Raw genomic sequence first — 7,177 nt, 5'->3', positions numbered from 1 at the left:
CCGGCGAATATCAAGCTGTTCTGCATCTTAGACTCATGCTCCCTCTACCACTAAAAGTTACAGGAGAAGGGAAAGGTCTCAAATCTGAAGCTTTTGATCAATGGGTAACTGAGCTTATACACTATGTTCTTTTGAAGAAGGTAGATGTGGAAAGCCCTACCATAGGATTATATATAAGATGATTCTGTGAAGAAAAGGCAATAGATATATATCATTAAAGCTACAAGGAATATGGAGGTAACCCAAGGCTGAAAGATATGATAGTACTCAACTACCTCAAGGAACAATTTCAATCCTCTATCATAAACGACCTATTATATAAGCAATTCAACAAGCTTTAACAAGTGAATAAATCGCATGTCAAAAGAATTGCAGACATCGCAACGGACCTCCTGATATACAAATAGTGAATGAAGGTGGAAAGTATCACAGGATATATCTTAAGATGATGATTCTAATATATCATGTAGCCTACTCTACAGCGAGAAGTAGAATTACTCAAAGAAGATAGTAATGACATGACTACAATAATCACAAGAGCTGAATGGAAAGGTATCATACTCCATGAAACTAGGGCATACAAAACTAAGGCTTTTTCAAGTAGTAATAGGCAATCCCAGTAGAAGTTGTCAAATAACATCAATAAAGAAAAACCTCAATTCTTCAAGAAGACAATAAAATCCACCAAAGAATTCAGATGCCAGCAGGGTAAATTCCTTAAATACAGAACCACTATACATATGGCAAAGAATTGTTCAATCAAGAAGGGTAAAAGAGAAGCAATCAAAGAGGAGGAATCAGCTGAGAACATTGAAAGTGACAGCACTGACACCAATGCAGTAGATATGAGGAGATCCATATTAGATATATTGATGTGGAATACATCAGTGTCCAATCACCCTTAATATTCAAACTCCACACCATCCTAGAAGGCACTATCCTGATCAATGTCAAGAGGGTCTATCTCTTATTCATTACTGGTGCAATTAGAAGAGATATAATCAGTAACACTTTCATCTCAGCTCATGAACTCCCAACCCAAAACCTCAGCCAACCCATACCAGTCATTATACCAGTCAAGGACTCATGATCTACAAGCCATAAGACTTATTGTACAACTATCTAACTTAGATCCGGTACCCTACACTTACAAGAGATTCTGGTAGAAAACCTAGCCAAATATGATGCCCTGAATGGGATGCAATTCCTAAACCACTACAAAGCTATAATCAAATGTGGAGAATCAACTATCAAGTTCCCATATCAGAAGGTCATAGTTTTATATAAACTAACAAGCAGATAATACCAAACCACTGTTTTTGAAGCAACTGTCTAATGCCTGTTAGATAAATACTCTGATATTTTCCCGGACTAGATTCTGGAGGAACTAACCCCTGTGAGAGAGGTTTACCACCATATCAGCCTATGGGACCCCTCAAATCTAAAGAATCAACCAACTTACTACGTCCCTAATGCATACAAAAACTAATCAGGATTGGATAAATTAGAATCAGAGAAGAGGCATCATTTACCGTGTAGATGTATCAGGTACCGCACCCATGTTTGTCCAACTCAAAGAAGATGGCAAAAGAATCAGCCTCTTGGTTGACCTTAAATTACTGATTGAAAACATAGCAGCCAGTTTTGCTATCCTAAACTAAACCCAAATCCTGAATACAGTTGAATGAGCTAGATTCCAAAGCAAGATTGACTGAAGCAATGCTTATTTCCAAACAAGGTTAAACACAGAGAGCACACACTATACCAGTTTCAAGACACACTTCAGAAGTTGTATTAGCTAAGTTATAATATAAGATGACATCAATGCACCTACCACCTTCATGCGGATTATGGAAAACCTACTAAGCGAGTATCTCTACTACTTAGTATGAGTATACATTGATAATATCCTTATCTACTCAAACTACAAAGCGGAATATGAATACCATATTGGTATAGTATGCATTAAGCTAAGATAAGCCAAATTTCATGCCAGCTGAAACAAATCCAAACTATTTGCAAACAGTCATGATATCCTCTAGCACGTAATAAATAATGCAGGAATATATGCTTCTCCAAAAAAGATATTTTATTTAACGGAATAGACAACACCCTGGAATCTGAATAGACTTATGCAGTTCCTGGAACCTGTCAACTACATCTCCCAGTTCCTGCCATACCAAGTCACTGTTACTACATGCACAAAGACCTTACCAGCAATGCAGAATTGGTCAAGACCTCTATCCATGTCCAGGGCTTTAACAATACAAAGCAGTTGATTAGAAACGCTAATATTATATGGCCTATCGACTACAGCAAACCAGAACTAATGTGACTCATTACTGATACATAGGATATTGGAGCTAAAGCATGGGTTAGGCAAAAACCCTCATATGAAATGGCAAGACCAGCAGTATGATACTATAGGAAGTTTACTACTTCACAGATGAACTATGGAACGACAGACAAAGAAACCCTTGCAGTGATCGATGCTCTTACTACCTTCAATCACATGTTAATGAGCAATACCTTTATCATTGTTACTGACTACCTACCCCTCACTAATCTGAAAATTGACAAGATTCTAGGATGAAGAAGAATGTAATACATAGGAGAAATTAGCATATATGACATTAAAATCATGTACACTCCTAGAAGCACCAACTATTTAGCTGACACTCTCTCCCAGATTTATGAAAACTGTGAACTCCCTGACCATCTTCTTGTCTGTGATCATATCAGGCAAAGTGAAGACAGCTCCTATGATACCGCCTATGAACAAGAACCAATAATGGCTACCTCCAGAACTGCCCCTCCCTTCACTCCTTTCTCCAATACTATATATATGGTAGCTAGAATAGAAAGTGGAAGAAATATCAATAATGAATGTAAAGACGATTGCATTCTCTGCAGTATACCTCCTTATGAGCTTGAACAAAGTACTCTCCATTAGTCCTACTATTGTCATGATACCTGTCCCTTTCAACAAGCTGAAATTAAATTTGGTAATAAATACTAGCAACCTTACTATACTTCTAATAAGGACCCTAAAGGTGCCAACTGCAGTATTATCGAAGTAGAAGAAGAACAAATAATGAACGACACTGCTGATACAGCAGCCCAACATCTAATTATATTCTGATATCCTGCTCCAACAAGACATCAAGATCTTGAACCGCTTGAAGAAGTAGCATCCTACCTTGAAGCAGCATCCGACCTATATACCTGTTAGGAATACCAGGATCTGATACCTAGGAATCACCCCAAGTAGGGTAACCTTACCCAGAATCGGAATCTCTGGTCTTCAACACCCCCGTCTGACCCCCATAGGGGGCCCGCACATCATCATACATCTCAATCTCAGTTGCATCCTGTGACTATAATACCACAGAGTAGAAAGTGTCAGAATTACACCATATATGTCGCTGCTGTCTATCCAACTGGATTCCGTTAGCAGGATATATAAGAGGAGACCTTCGGCTAGATCTGGACAGTGGAACAGAGTAAATCCGTCAACTACCTAGAGAGTTACTAGGCTTCAAAGGTGTAGCATCTTCGGCCTGAGCCGTAGGTAACAGGATGTTTTTGTACAAAGAGATGAAATCGAATGGTTAAGGATCTCAACAAGAGGCCAATATATTTGCATCAACCCTACAATAATCAGAAAAGTCTAGAACTCCAAGAAATACTACAATAGAAGCCAATAGACTTCATAGAGTATTACAACAAAGTTTCGAAACTCATTGTAGCTACAAAGATAACCCCTGATACTCCAACAGCGAGTGAAACCTGTTACCCAGGGCAACCAAGAGTTGCTGACAGAGGGAATATTTATTGTTCTGGTGGAATAGCTTTCTGCAAATTAGTAAGAAGTCCTTTGGAAGACATCTATAGGTTGAGTAAGAAGTTATGAAGATTTAAAGTTTGGCGACCTAAAAAGATTGCCATTATGACTACCTGTGCAAATGCAACCCGCAGATGAAACTGATCATTTTCTTCAATAACGGACAATTGGACCCAACTAAGTTCGACTAGGGAACTAGGCTACAAGTCTAAAGACTCAAATGATTGGATAACTACTATTGGGAACAATAAGGTTCCAAGTTAGTTATATTGTAATTACCAAAGAGAGTGTGGTGAATTTCAGGGTCTCCAGGTGTGTGCACCTTTTAAGAATACCTGATGTTGCAAGTTATAATCAGAGAGGTACATGGTTGCATAATAAATAGATGTAGTCTGTGAACACTCAGACGTAGAATATAAATATTAAAGTGCCTCCTAAGCTTTAGACATCATCAAGCAATAGAGAAGAGACCTTAAAAATATAATATTGTTTTTACAATTCTATTTTATTTTATCAAATTTACTACCACCTTAGTGGTCATAAATGAAACAGGTGAATTTGAGCCTTCCTAGACAATCTTCGTCTACAGAAATGAATCTTGGTTGGCATAGACAATTCTGATATCTATCAGATTGTCTCTTCCTAACAACACTCCGCAGCCAGCTCTGCCATCCTCACCTCCTCCAATAGATTTATGTCTACTATTTGGCAAATTCTTACGAGTATACAATAATGAAATTATTGTCTCTGTCATATCACCAACAATACCTGAACAGCACCAACAATTTTATGAAACCTATAAAGAACAGGAACTTATTAAGCAAACAAGAGAATCTCTTATTAAGGATAACCAAGATGTCAGATCAACCCTGGATAAATTAACCTCATCCTTCTGTAGTCAAATCATAGCAGAATACCACCATGACTGAGTCTATTTCAAAGCTATGGACAGCACCAAAGATGGTGACCATGTCCCATACAACATATCTAATGGAATGACTTACAGATGTACTCGCTATAGTGAGTTTAGCCTATATATCCTGAAAGGCCACATATTCGATGGTATGACCATCAGAGAATATGTTATTACCAAGATCCACAACAAAGAATATCACAGTGTAGACCGAAACCTCCATTATGTCTCTGAATTTATTTCCTGTCCTGAAACGAATAAAGTCTTCAGAGATTTCATCTAACAATATGAGCTATGCCAAGTGAATAAGCAAAGAACTCAACTGTCAGAAAGAAACGCCCAGACCCTCCAGTTGCTTTGTGAAGTTTCTGAATCCTTTGCTATCAACTTTGGTGAACCATTCATCAAATCGGCTAATTATGATACCAATTGGTAGCTGTAGATCCTTTCTCTGGATATACATAGCTTATATCAATAAAGATTACCAACTCATGCAAAGACACCTGGAACAACCTCTGATGATACCTATTTACCTCCCACAAATCCTCCTTGTCTATTGTCAGTGATGTTGACACCCGTTTCACATCTAGGTTCTGTAAGCAGACCTTGCCCTCTTTTAGAATCAATCACATCATGGCTGCTTGAGGATATCACAAAACTAGGGGCCATACAGAATGAAAAGTGTATGAAGTCAAGACTGAAATTTAAAACATAATCAATAAGCAACAAGTAAATTGGGAATCTGCTCTTGTAGAGCTTGCTGCCTACATCAATGCTCAAGTTGTAAGTACTCTTAGTATGTCCCCATACAAGGCAATTTTGGCCGGCAATAACCTCTCCTACCTACAACTTTTCTCAAAAACTCTACTATTCTCTCCTCAGATAACTACTTAAACTACCATTAAAATATCTATAATAATATCTTCCAGGCTGTTCAACCTACACTATTCGGAAGTATAACAACTGCCCAGAAGTGACAATACAAGCATGTTTCTGTTCTACCACATGCTGTGCTAATAGTCTATGGAAACATGTTTCTCATCAATGTTGGATGCAGCAAAACACTGCAACACCAATGGTGAGGGCCCTTCCAAGTCTTATTCTTTGATGAGCATACTGAGAGTCATACTGTCCAGATAGATAGACAGATGTATTGCCACAATACTGCCGTATTCTAGGTCTTCACTGTCAAGCAATTAGATTCTAATAATGACTCTATGTTTCCTGAAGGAATCCACTCACATCCTGCTCCCATGAATATTGATAAAAAGGAAGAATGGGAGGTTGAAGAAATCTAAGACTACCACCTTTATCATGGAGATAATCTGTTGCTAGTTAAATGGAAAGGATATCCTATAAGTAAGAATAGATGAGAACTACTAGAAGAACTGGAGGATGCTATGGATATAGTTAATGAGTAGTGAAAAGCTAATATGCTAAACAATACTCTACCACTAATACTTAACTACATCACCACGTGCTAGACATGGAGCATGCCAGAAACCGAGCAATAGTAACAGGAACTAGAGTCCAGAGATGGGTTTTGAGTGCTATACTTTGAGTTGGAATTGGAAAGCAGCAATGATGAAAATCAAGCGATGTAGCAGGCTCTCAAAAACCTGATTTAATCACCAAACACTATCAGAATACCTTAACGATGTCAGACTATGAGAAATTCAATGTGAGGTAATGACAGTAGCTGGTTAGACTATTGTTGATGTAACGAGACTCCACAGAGTACTATTACCTTTAGCCAAACATATGCCTATACTGGTATTAGGAAACAGCCACAGTAGGAATAGTGGAAAACTAAAGTCTACCAAGCAGAGGTAATGTTGGTTAAGTACTTCAGTTGGACATGTTATGCCATACTAAGAAGTACACAAGGACTAATAAGAAGTGGTAGTTACCCTACTGGATAGGAGAACCCAAGTAGTCAATTTGGGAAATACTTAAAATTGCTCAATAGTGAGTGCAGGTAGAGTTACCCTGCTCTATAGGATGACTTAGGGTACTATTACCCTATCTTTGGACCAGAGTTACTCTACCTTGGACCATAGTGTATACTGCTATGGAGCCAAGTTACCCTACCTTAAAAGTAACTTGTTATACAGGACTTTATAGGATATAACTAAATTGTTTGTCATGTGAGACTACATACAGTATTCAAATCTCAGGTTGTGCAGACTACTCCCATACAACCAGTTAAGCTCCAAACAAGCTGTAACTTGGAGGGTGGTGTCTAGTACCTCCCTCTAGCTCTGTTATAAATCTCTAGCATCATGGGCTGCAGCCTGGAGAGTTGCTGTAAGCCTAGTAACAGTCTACAAGTAGAGAAACTCCTGTAACACAGTATATGCTCATGCTGTAGTTGCCCGCATCCAAATCCAGTTCCGCTCCATCCATTAGATGAACGGGGG

This window comes from Tuber melanosporum, assembly GCF_000151645.1.
Source record: "Tuber melanosporum whole genome shotgun sequence assembly, scaffold_1, strain Mel28".
Lineage (NCBI taxonomy): Eukaryota > Fungi > Ascomycota > Pezizomycetes > Pezizales > Tuberaceae > Tuber > Tuber melanosporum.
Note: the sequence above shows the minus strand (reverse complement) of the source record.